The sequence below is a fragment of the Pristis pectinata genome, chromosome 27, assembly GCF_009764475.1.
Source record: "Pristis pectinata isolate sPriPec2 chromosome 27, sPriPec2.1.pri, whole genome shotgun sequence".
Lineage (NCBI taxonomy): Eukaryota > Metazoa > Chordata > Chondrichthyes > Rhinopristiformes > Pristidae > Pristis > Pristis pectinata.
In genome coordinates this window covers 5,229,854-5,242,122 of record NC_067431.1, presented here as the reverse complement: position 1 = coordinate 5,242,122, position 12,269 = coordinate 5,229,854, and the positions used below count along the sequence as shown (strand labels likewise).

Genomic DNA, 12,269 nt, shown 5'->3' with positions numbered 1-12,269 from the left:
GTGCCTCAACATAGACTCACAACATCCGTATCTGTATTGTGTGTATAATATCTGCTATATATTGCCTGCATAATGTTGCGGAAGTGAATAGAAAATTACAGAGCAAGAAATTATGAGCCACAAAATGATGACCTAAAAATTTCATTTCTGTTGTTCTTATTTTCTTTTATTATTATATATTATTATTATATATAAATAAAATACTTCAGAGCAACATGAATAAAACTTCTACTTTTCTGGAACGGAATGAAACAACCACCATTTCCAGGATGTTTTGCAACAACGTGGACTGAGTCCTCCCTGACATGAATGATTCTGGTGTGGGTGAAGAATTTCAGGTGTAGGAAGACCACCCAAACATATCTCTTGTTGTGTCATGACTTTTCGTGCGCGTTGTCAGGTAAAATTCAGCGGTTTTTCTCAAATCTCACCCGTCATTGGCTACTTGCAGACCAACCAGCCATTCATAATGTTGCTTGCTCCAGAGGTGAGCAATTTAAAGGGCCAGGCACACTCATGGAACTTCTGGAATCTGCTGGAGAAACCCTTTGGGGTGTCATCCTGAAATACCACCAAGACTTCGGGTGCTCCGCTGCCACTTCGGGAACTCCCGCTTAATTGGTAATCCTGCTGGAAGGCTTGGAATTGGAGCACAAGTGGAGGGCCTGCAGACTTGGACAGGAATGCCTTGCAAAGATTCATGGATGGGCCCATTACCACAGACCACCATCCACCCACCAGGGTCCACAGTCCCTCTCATCTCTGGATGCTAATATTTACCGACAGACATTAGCGATTCTATGGCCTGAACTGCAGACCTACACTTATGCTTGGGCTGAATCTGGCCACTTCAGGTGTTCGATACCACATCTTGCAAATTATTGCACACCACAGCACTAGCGGGGTCATCATTGCTTTGTGCTCATTGAAACAGGACTGAAGTATGAAGGGTAGATAACACAGAGAGGGCACATGCCTTGACAAACATCTTAGAACCTGGACTTCTTTACAAATCTCAAGGGTTTCCACTCCCTCAGTGTTCAAGTTGTGATTGACCATTAGAGAGACTTCATCACAGTCGGTGCTTAGTATCTTGAGAGCTCACATGGTTCCTTCATTGGGATAGATATTGAGGAAAACGACCTTATCCCTACTTACCTGGCTTCTCACTGCTATATGCTGTCCAGCCACTGCAGGAGAGTACCAGTGTAATGAAAGCCCCAGGAGCTTTCAGGGGGTCATCAAAATGACATGTACAATTCTGCATCAAACTGGAGGCACCCCCAAACACTCACAGCCAGAATCTCCATCTTTGCAATCTGCTGTTGCTGTTTTTTGTACAACTGAGTAAACAGACAAACAGATCCCTTGCCTGAGGTTCTAGCTGAGATCGGGGACCACAGGAGGAGGAGGAAGAGGAGGAGGGTCACTATCAACTGCACCCAATGTACATGCCAGTTGGAGCTGAGAATGCAGAGAAAGGGGACTCTGTTAGAGGCTCTGTCAGAGATTGACTAATAGGGCACAAATTATATTGTATACAGCCCACCAATTTCCAACCCATTCAGAAACGTCTACCATGTTGAACCAATTTCCCACAAAAACTATCACAAAAAGAAATGGGCCCATTGCAACAACTCAAAAACATCCATTTGCTTTCAGCAAACTAGACAAGCACAAATGATTGCAAGCTGTGGTTAACAGAATGTCCATTTACTGAACGCAAGGTCAGTCTTGCTCAGAGTTCAGCCTCCGCTGATGAGCTCAAAATCACACCAGCAGGCATCTAATGCTACTCTAAAAACGATTGTGAGGAAAGACTTCTTAACATAATTGCCTCTTTCCATTGGCGGGCTCTTCAAAGTAAATCTAACCAGGATCACACCAGCCTGTCCCCATCCACCTGGTGTCATTGAAATACTTCTCCAGGCAGAGTCAAGTCAACCATCTCATAGCAAACAACTCTTTCTGATTCACATTTTGTCTGTGTATCTTTCTCCCTCCCTCCCTCTCTCTCTTTCTCTCTGTCTCTTCTCTCTCTCTCTCTCTCTTTCTGTATTTCTCTCTCTCTTCCTGTCTCTCTCTCTGTCTCTCTCTCTGTCTGCATCTCTCTCTTTCCTTTCTTTCTGTCTCTGTCTTCCTCTCTCTCTCTTTCTTTCTGTATTTCTCTCTCTCTCTTCCTCTCTGTCTCTCTCTCTCTGTCTGCCACTCTCTCTTTCCTTTCTTTCTTTATCTCTCTCTCTCTCTCTCTCTCTCTCTCTCTCTCTCATGTGGAGGCAAAGAGAATGCTCTTGCTGACACTGCATGTGGAGTTGGAGGAACAGGTCATTGTTTGGTTGTGAGTGTGGAGAAGGGAGCTGATCCTTTCTGTCCCTGAGTGTGGGGGTAGAAAGGGTCTGTCTAGCACACTGTCATGGGAAGGGGTGGGGAGCTGGGTATACCTACGTCTATCAGTGAGCGAGAGCCGTGAGCATGGCAGAGTCTGGCCGACACTGAATGTGTGCAGAGTGCAAACTGGAAGTGAACCAGTGGTCTGGATCACGGCTCACCCATCAAGAGACGAACGTAGGATGGGATAAATTCTGTAGGCAGCCAAACTTGAGGAGGATTTCCCACAGTCCTAGCAGATGGAGCCAAAAGCTTCAGTGAGGCTGTAAAAGGCCATGAATCATGGCCTCTGCTGCTCCCTGCATTTCTCTTGGGGTTCCCTGTGAGAAGGGGGTGGCAACATGTAGGTAGGGTGGCAAACAAGGCGTATAGCATGCTTGCTTTCATCGGGGGGATGTTGAGTATAAAAATTGGGAAGTTATGTCGCAGCTGTATAAAACTTGGTTAGGCCACATTTGGAGTAGTGTGTGCAGTTCTGGTTGCCCCATTACAGGAAGGATGTGGAGACTTTAGAGAGGGTGCAGAGGGGGTTCACCGGAGTATTGCCTGGATTGCTACCTGCAGGGAGAGATTGGATAAACTTGGATTGTTTTCTCTGGAGCGTTAGAGGCTGAGGGGAGATCTGACAGAAATTTATAAAATTATGAGAGGCATAGATAGGGGAGATTGTCAGAATCTTTTTCCCAAGGTAGAAATGTCAAATACTAGAGGGCATAGATTTTAGGTGAGAGGGGGGAAAATTTAAAGGAGATGTGCGGGCAAGATTTTTACACAGAGATGACAGGTGCCTGGAACGCGTTGCTAGGGTGGTGACGGAGGCAGGTATGATAGAAGCGTTTATGAGGCTTTTAGATAGGCCCGTGAATATGCAGGGAACGGAGGGATATGGATAATGTGCAGGCAGAAGGGATCAGTCTAATTTGGCATCGTGTTCGGTGCAGACATGGTGGGCCAAAGGGCCTGTTCCTGTGTTGTACTGTTCGATGTTCTATGAAGCAGTCTATGACTGGCAGTGAATAGACCGAGAGATAGCCCTTGTCTGTTAGTGAAGGTGGTGGGTTGAACCTTCATGGCAGAATATACAGGAACGAGAGGCGCTTCTGTCCAGTGAAGAAAGTGGGGTGTGGGCTCTGACCCTGGGGCAGATGGTCTGTCAGGATTCTGGGAAGTCCACCTTTGAGTGTGGTGGAGGGAGATGGTATCATCTGTCTAGCAATGAATGTGAATGTGAGTGTGGTGGAACGCTCTGTCCAATGGTGAGCGGGGATGAGGGAGGGAAGAGCGAGTGTTAGGGGATGGAGGGAGATTCTATAAGCCAAGAGAGGAAAGGTCTTTGCCGGACAGTGTGGGGGGAAGGTGTGGGGAGGAAATCTCTGTCCAACTGTGCTTCCTGGTGGAGAGGGTCACTGTTGGCAGGCATTCTCTGTGAGGGAGGGAGGAAGGGGATGGGATGGATAGGGTGGGGGGAGGGGTGGGAAGGTGAGGGGAGAGCTGAGTGCAAGGAGATTATGGAGGGGTGGAATGGGTGTGGATGGACAGAGTGGACAGGGTTGGACGGACAATGTGTCTGGAGAAGGGGGATGTCCCTGACTGTGGTTGTGGGGCATGAAAGGAAGGATAGTGGGCGTGCAGGAGGCAACAGGACTCTCAGACAGGCACCATGTGGGGAACACAGGGGTCAGTGTCACCAGTGGGAGGGAGAGTCTGTCTGTCAGTGTTTGAGAGGGAGTTGGGAATCAGGGAGATTTGGGGGAGGAGGACTCCATCTGTTGGGAAGGTAGGGGTAGTCTCCATCTGGAAAGGGATAGAATGAGGCAGAGAGAAGAAGGGTAGAATCTTTGGCAGAGAGTGAGGAGATTCAGTGTCTGGCAGTGTGTGGAGACAGCGTTTGAAAGTGTGTGAGGACAGCATTTGGCAGTGTGTGGAGACACCATCTGGCAGTGAGTGACGTAAAACTGGGCATTGTCTTTTTTCTTGAGGTGAGTATGTTGAGGGGAGGGGTAGTCAATCTGTCAGTGGGTGGGGAAGGGAAGGGAGGGGGACCCTGCCGACTGTGAGTGTGTGCAATTCAGGAGGGGCGGCTTTTGAGTTGCAGTGAGTGTGATGAGGGAGGGAGGGGGACGCTCCATGTGGCAGTGAGTGTGAGGGAGGGAGGAGTTAGTCTGGCTGGCAGTGACCGCAGGTGAGGAAGGAAGAAATGTGTCTGTCCATCTCTGTGTGAGGGTGGAGGTGTTTCTCTCCGGCAGTGAAGTGAGGGGAGTTGAGAGGCAGGAATCCATCTGGAAGCATGGGCAATGGGAGGGTGTAGTCTTTCTGAGGCAGTGTGTCCATGAGAGAGAGGTAGAGGGTATGTTCGGCAGTCACTGAGGTCAATCATCTCAGCTCCAGGACACTGCACAACCATCTTCGCCTGCCTCATCTACGAACCTTCCTTCCATCATGATGTCAGAAGTAGGACTGATCGCTGTTGATTGAGCAATGTTTAATTCAGTTCACAACTCCTCAGCAAATACAAGACCTGGATAACGTTCAGACCTGAGCTGATAAGTGGCAAGTAACATACGTGCCAGAATAGTGCAAGAGAAAGACTCCCCCTCCCCTTGACATTCAGTGGTATTATAATTGCCAAGTCCTCCATCATCAATATCCTGGGGTTCACCATCCACCAGAAACTCATCTAGATCAATCACATAAATACTGTGGCTACAAGAGCAGGGCAGAGACTAAGTGTCCTGTGGCGAATGACTCACATTCTGACATCCCAAAGCCATTCCACTGGTCAGGAGTGTAGTGGGATACTCTCCACTTGTCTGGATATGTGCAGCTTCAATCACTCTCAAAAAACTTGACATCACCAGAGCAACGCAGCCCACTTAATTGGCACCCAATCAAACACCCTAAATGTTCATCCCCTCCACGACCGGCAGTCTGTGTCTCCAGTATGTGAGGTAACAAGCAGTTATTTGGCTAGGCTACTGCAATAACACTCCCAATCCTGCGAGCTCTACCATCAGAAAGGACAGCTGACAGAAGGGAACACCATCGCTTACAGGTTCCCCCCTATGTCTCGCACCATTCTCACTTGGAAATATATCACTGGTACTTCATCGTAGCTGGATCCAAATCCTGGAGCTCACTATCCAACACAACTGTAGGAACACCAGAGGAAGGGCCTCGAGCCAAAACGTCGACTGTCCATTTCCCTCCACAGATGCTGCCCGTCCCACTGAGTTGCCCCCAGAAATTTGCTTTTTGCTGTAGGAATATCTTCACTGGAAGGACTGTAGCACCTCAGACAGGGGGCTTACTGCTCACTTCTCGAGGGCAGTTAGGAATGGGCAATAAATATTGGCAGTGACACACACATACCAGAAAATGGACAAATTAAAGATGACAAAAATATTTGGGAAGACTTGCAGTTAAACTGAATCAACTGCAATTATCCCTCCAGGGATAAATCATTCTGGAATGCTCTATCCCAAACTTATACAAGAATAGCTGAGACTAGAACACATTGTACAGAAGGTGTGTATTGACAGATGTCCCTGAAGTGCATTGTCAACTCCCTGTCTAACATCACACATCTCTGGGACACATCGGCGGGGAACTGTGTGGGCTACCAGGTGTGGGTCAGATTGCAATGAGTGTGTTTGGATAAGGTATCCTGATGTTTATTTCTGTATTTCAACATGTAAAAGTGGGCTTAAAATATTTGAACGTCTAAGTGGTCACAGAGTATATTTACAGCAATTAATAGTTTATTGAATATAATCACTTGTCATATTTATGGAGATTGACAGATGTGGAAACAGTGCAGGAACTGAGCTAACAGATCAGCCATGATCTCACTGAATGGAGCCTCAGACAGAAAAGGTGGTGAATGATCTACTCCTGCTTCTAGTCCTTAAGCTCATATTTGGATGTTTAATCTCTGAACATAATGGTGGATCGGGGATGTTTGAAAGGTCTCGTGTGACTGGATGGTCCTCGGACATATGTAAGGTAATGAACAGATGGGTCTGGGTCTACTCTCCAGGAGATCTGCGTGATGTCCATTGGTGCAGGCACTAAACTCACATGTAGATATTTATGCTTTCTAAACATCTGTTCATTTCTTTTATTTTCTAGATATCCTGGCAATGAGTTTAATTTGTTTGGTATTAATAGAGGTTAATGGATGTTTTCCACAGATTACAGACTTTCAATACCGTTCCACTTTCACTGGTTTATTTTCAATGTCAGCACCGGCTGTGGATTCATCAGGCAGACCGATAAGGTCTTAACTCATAAACCAGACTGTGTAACAAACCAGACTATATGATTAACCAGAATGTGAGTTCTGCACATGTTTATTTCAGGCTTTGAATTACCGCTGGCTTAGATTAACCCTTATGACCGCTTGCACAATCGTTATCCACCAAATATGATTTGCTTACAAAAAGCATTGCTCTATTCGTGTGGAATACGAACATTTTTATTTTGTACACAGGAATCTTCTGGAATTTTAATTGGACTTCCTACATTTTCCTTCCAGACATTGTTAACATAAGAGCAATTCACCATTTTGTTTTGTGTTCATCAACTATTTCATTGGTTGAAGTTAACTAACTGCAACAGTTAACAAGTAAAAAAAACAAGAAAAAAAAGGCTGCACTAACAGTCCAGTGTCAGTGTGTTTTGTATCGAAACATCTGGTTGTGAGGTTGGGCTGCATCCCGGTTGAAGAATGAATTACAGGCGATCATTTTAGGGCCAATCTTGCTCTGCAAAGTCCATGCAGGTACATGTGTAATCGGTGGAGTCTGTCCTTGAACAATGTTGATTTTATATCAGACTTACCAAACCAGACTGCCATAATCCACCTGGGAAACTTGCTGCTTAGAGACAAGAAGGATCCCTCACCTCCTCTGCTTCGTGGGATCCTCAATTATGAGTTGGCGCTCACTTAGAATGAAAGCCAAGCAGCTTCAAGAACTCTGCTGGAGACTATAATAGGGTTTTTGTAGGAATGATTTCCATAGCTGAGCCATTCAGGGAGTACACGTCATCCAATCCAGTCCAGATGTGTCTCGAGACCAACAAGATGATGCTTAACAACCTTCTAAAAAGTCCCAGTAAGTCTCCCATTTCAGTGCACACTGAGGATGGAGAATAAATGCCATGAGCAAAGAAAGAAAGAATAGTTTTATGACATTTGGGCCTGCAATATATTGTAAAATGTTTGTGTTGGATGCCAGTTAGTTGTAGGCATTTCATATTGGCAAGTTTGCCTGCAAGAGGCATTGTGGTGCTGACCTTGTTTAAAGAATGGAGCTTTCACTGTAACCTTTCATTCTAAATTGCTGCCATCGTTGTGTCCAGCAAGGGCCTAAGTGCCTACATTGTCCTCCTGTAAATATCTATACCCATGACAGAAGAATCTGCTGCTGTACTGATATTCACTTCTGCCAATCGGTTATTTATCTACACTTTGACATTACTTCCCACCATTTCCACCTGAATCAACTGCTGTGGTTAGTTATTCTGGGTTTGGATTTGTAGACTGGGATACTGGATCAAGAAGCAAGTGATCGGTCTCAGAGCCAACCTCCATCACCTGAAAGCTCTCCTACCACAGTGTTTATCACCTGCACATTTCCAACATGATTCCCTGCTTCAATATTATTGCTTGCTTAAAAAAAAACATTTCCATTCTCTTACAATAGGCTGTGACAGATTTGTGCGCTCAACTGAATACTCCTAGATTGCCTATGTCACCTATCTGCACGAGCAGCTAGTTTGTCTTGTTTTCTACCTAAAGTGTGATGCTGCTGCACTCAGGACTTCTCTGTACTGCACTCACTTCTCTTGCGTGTGTAGCCCTCCTGTTATCACTACTTATCTCCCTGCAGCAGACCATCCTGTCGGACATTTTACAATTGCCACAGCCCACTCAAGCTTACTGTGTATTTCTGATAACTTCTACTCCCTGACCGAGTTTTCCTGAGGTCAGTGCTGCCAGTCAGCATTGGTTAGTGGCTACTTCACAGAGATTTTCAAAGCACTGTTCTATTTTTGGAGGTGGTCTGTGAGCTCATCTTAAAGTGCTGGTGAGTGCTAAGTAATAAGTCTCTAGCAGATACCAGAAACCTCAAAATCTGAGTGGACCATTTATTGCAAACTAACAACAATTAATACTAACATCACATGCATGATGCTGTTATGTCACTTCCACACTTATTTACATATATACCACGCCTGTGGCAGTCTATTGGTGACTGGTGTGTAACCCTGTGATGAGACTGTGTGGTGTCACTCTCCGAGGTAGTGCTATGCAGAGGCTAGCACAATGATTCACCTTGTTCATCATCATCAAACCCCTCCTCCTCCCTCTCCACCTTCATTCCATCTCTGAAGACCCACACTCAACGATTCAGGAGCAGCTTCTTCCCCTCCGCCATCAGATTTCTGAACGGTCCATGAACCTGTGAACACTACCTCCTCATTCTTTTTTTTGCCCTATTTATTTATTTTTGTAATTTCTACTAATTTTTATGTCTTTGTACTTTACTGCTGCTGCAAAGCAACAAATTCCACGTCATATAAGTCAGTGATAGTAAATCTGATTCTGATCTCTTCACACTTCTCTTGCTTTAAATCAAAGTCAAGGTCGAGTTTATTGTCTCACACACACAAGTACATGTGCACAGGTGCAATGAAAAACTTACTTGCAGCAGCATCACAGGCACACAGCATCAGATAAGCAGAGTTCACATGAAAAACATAAATTAAACTTAAAATATATACAATTCTTACAAGAAAGAACACAATTAAAACAAAAAAAAGTCCATTGTCGTGCAAAGTGATTGAAGTGGTCTTAGTGTCAAGACAGGCTGTGCTTGATGTACTTGAGGGATTCTACATGAATTGGTGGTGCTGTAGTACCTTATAGTGTCACTGGCTATGGACCTTTAGATATATTTTGGGTGCTCTGTATGCAATTGATCGTCATAACTTTCTGCACAGACCAGTGACACTGGGACAGATTGGGTAGACAATTGCTCCTGAAATGCACTGCAGACAGTCTGCTAACAATCAGGTATGCCTAACATACATTCCAGGTGTTCTGTGTGGACTGCTGAGACACGCGTCACCTAGCATGGTCTCTGTAAGGGCTGGTGTCCTGGGACATGCGATAGGAATTCTGTATTGGGAAGGGGAACCTGTGGCACATTGAGTGACTTTGTGTGTGGGCAAGGCGGCCCATCACAGATTATAGGGATGACTAGTGCTCCTGGTTCACATTGTAGTGGTTCCCTAGGGCACATTGTATTGACCCTCTGGGGATGTGTGTAGGATCTGGGCACAATGTCGGGTTTTTGTAAATGATAGGATGCCCTATTTAAAAGGTATATTTGTTGATGGGATACAGACATGGTTGGACTTGCAGCTATTTGCTGTTAGTCTCTGAGTGCTCTGAAGTGCAAAATTAGAGCAAAAAAGTCAATTTTAATGAAAAGTGATCAAAGTGTTGCTGTACTGAGGCAGTGATCAGGGTTTTGCCAGTTGGTTCCAGAACCGAATGGTTGAGGGGAAGTAGCTTTTCTTGAACCTGGCGGTGTGGGACTTCAGGCTTCTGTACCTCCTGCCCGATGGTAGCTGTGAGAAGATGGCGTGGCCCAGATGGTTGGGACCTTTGATGATGGATGTTGCCTTCTTGAGGCAGCACCTCCTGTAGATACTATCCATGGTGGGGAGGGATGTGCCCGTGATGTATTGGCCAGAGTCCACTACTCTCTGTAGCTTCTTATGTTCCTGCGCATTCGAATTGCCGTACCAGATCATGATGCAACCAGTCAGGATACTGGTAAGGATCATGCTGTTCCGGTAAGGGGGACACTCCTTATTCTCTGCAAAGACAATCAGAAGAGAGCTGATTTCTTCCAGACCCCCTTTATGGTAATGCAGCAGCACACAATGATAACAGCGATGCCCACTGTAGATCCATTCACAGTGGGTGTAGCATTCACAACAAAATATTGTTAAAAAGCATAGCCGGCTTTAGGGGACCCCTGCTCATGATGTGGTTTGTGCCTCCTCCTACCATAAGGACGAGGATTGTCCCTTCAGCCTGGTAAGAATAGGATAGGCTATCTTTATAAGGCACATGTACATCGAAACACACAGTGAAATGCATCTTTTGCGTAGAGTGTCCTGGGGGAGACCACAAGTATTGCCACACTCCTGGTGCCAACATAGGATGCCCACAACTTCCTAACCTTTATGTATTTGGAATGTGGGAGGAAACCGGAGCACCCGGAGGAAACCCACACAGACAAGGGGAGAGAATATACAAACTCCTTACAGACAGTGGCAGGAATTGAGCCCGGGTCACTGGCGCTGTAAACCATTACACTAACTGCTACACTACCGTGTAACACTTGAATGGGCTTACCGTCCCAGGCGGGACCCCACACTCCCCTCCCTCACTGATTTTGCCTACAGGAAGAAATGAAGGATGTTGATTGACATTCCATTATCGTACTTTCATTATAAACTCTTTGTGGGGAATGGAGAGGGTAGCACGTCAATCGTGTTGTGATGGAGGGGGCAATGTAGGAGAGGGGATGTTGGGGTGTGAATGGTCTAACAGTTTGTGGGTTTCTGTGTGTGTGTGTGTGTGTGTGTGTGTGTGTGTGTGTGTGTGTGTGTGTGTGTGTGTGTATGTGTGTGTGTCTGTCTGTGTGTCTGTGTGTGTCTGCGTGTGTGTGTGCATATGTGTGTGGGGTGTGTGTGTGGGGTGTGTGTGTGTGCGCGCGCATGTACGTACACCCATGTGTATGTGCGGGTTTGTGTGTGACAGAAGTATATTTAGTTGCTTGTATCTCTTGTTCACAAATCATGATTTTTTTTTGCGAACATTTCTTCATGATCCAGAGTTCCTCACTCCTGGAGGAGTCAATGTGAGTTACCCCCACCACACACATCTTCTCCTGGGTCTGTGGGTCTGTGGGGCCCTGTTGCACAGAACCTCCTCCTGAGATGTATCGCGGTTAACAGAACTTCCAAGCCACTCCCTGTGTATCATGGAGCTTCACCCCTTGCAGCCTGCAGCCTGTCTTCCGTGGCAGGCATTTTGTGTGTGTGACTGCCATGGGGAGTGTGCCTTTAAGACATGATGCTGTTCTCTGACTGCTGTATAGCAAAGTGTCAACAGCTGGAGTGAGAGTGATTCCAACATGCATCATGTTGTGCACCTTCATTCTATATTTAAAGCATACTATCACCAATGTGCATTTGTTTTGCACCAATTTGACACCAGCATTGAATACAGTGACGTTTTAGCATGCCAGAAACAGATGCCGTACAATTTGTTGACTTTTATGTGTGGACAGGGAACTGGGCCATGTTGAAGGGTTCCAGTAGCCAGCGAGCCTGGGGTACATTGTAGGATTGTTGTAAAGGCAGCTGGGCCCTGTATTTTACATCAAAGTGGTCTGGGACATGTTGCTGGGACTAGGAATGAGTGCAGCTCAGGCTGGGCTGCATCACAGAGTCTAGCAACACATAGTAGGGTCTTTGTATGCACAGGTGAAGTTGGGATTATTTAGATGAGTGTATGCTCAGAGGAACCAGTGGTTTAGTGCAGGCACTGTGTATGTATGCCTGAGGTGAGATTCATTATACAGAGTAGTAATGCAGACAAGCAAGTCCAGGACACATTGTCAGGTCCAGAATGGACTCAAGACCCTGGGTCTCAACTTAGGGACACTGTGTACAGACATGGTGTGATACAACACAAGCAGAGATTATGTGCATGGAAGCGTGATCCCCAGGACCCAGTGCAAGCTATGGATGGACTATAGAGCATAGCGTGCAGTGTAGCCTCTCAGAAAGTGGAC

General features: G+C 46.0%; 1 protein-coding gene across 1 annotated transcript in view; it reads left to right on the top strand.

The window, feature by feature from the left end:
* The window catches only part of tirap (toll-interleukin 1 receptor (TIR) domain containing adaptor protein), a 311,479-nt gene that overhangs the window by 92,474 nt on the left and 206,736 nt on the right, over positions 1-12,269 (top strand). The window lies entirely within an intron of this gene.